Source organism: Heptranchias perlo, unplaced genomic scaffold (genome assembly GCF_035084215.1).
Source record: "Heptranchias perlo isolate sHepPer1 unplaced genomic scaffold, sHepPer1.hap1 HAP1_SCAFFOLD_55, whole genome shotgun sequence".
Classification (NCBI taxonomy): Eukaryota; Metazoa; Chordata; class Chondrichthyes; order Hexanchiformes; family Hexanchidae; genus Heptranchias; species Heptranchias perlo.
In genome coordinates, this window is record NW_027139570.1 from 5,660,691 (window position 1) to 5,661,278 (window position 588).

Genomic DNA, 588 nt, shown 5'->3' on the forward strand with positions numbered 1-588 from the left:
ATTCTCTCCGCCCGAAATTCAGTTTAACTGAGCGTCATTGGCCAAGTGTCAGTCGTGTAACAGCCACATTGGTCAATATGGTGAGGTGCTTTGATAGAGTAAATAGGGAGACATTGATTCCACTAGCAGGTGAGTCGGTAACCAGAGGACTTAAGATAATTGACAAAGGGGCCAGAGGGTGAGATGAATCAGTTTTTTTAAAGCAGTGAGTTGTTATGATCTGGAATTCACTGACTGAAAGGGCGGTGGTAGCAGATTCAATAATAACTTTCAAAAGGGAATTGAATAAATATTTGAAGGGGTACAATTGCAGGGCGATACGAAACGAGCAGAGGAGTGGGGCGAATTGGAACGCGCTTTCAAAGAGCTGGCACAAGCACGGTGGGCCGAATGGCCTTCTTCTGTGCTGTGCGACTCTATGCATCCCTGAATGAGAACCGCACAGTACAGATGATAGGACGGGGCGTTGGACCTGAACCAGCCCAGTCCGCGCCTAGCGGGTTAGGTTAAAATCGGGGATATGACAGGAATGTATAATGAGAACCTGGAGATTACCGTCCAGTGGAAACTAGCGCTGGGTCCTTGAGT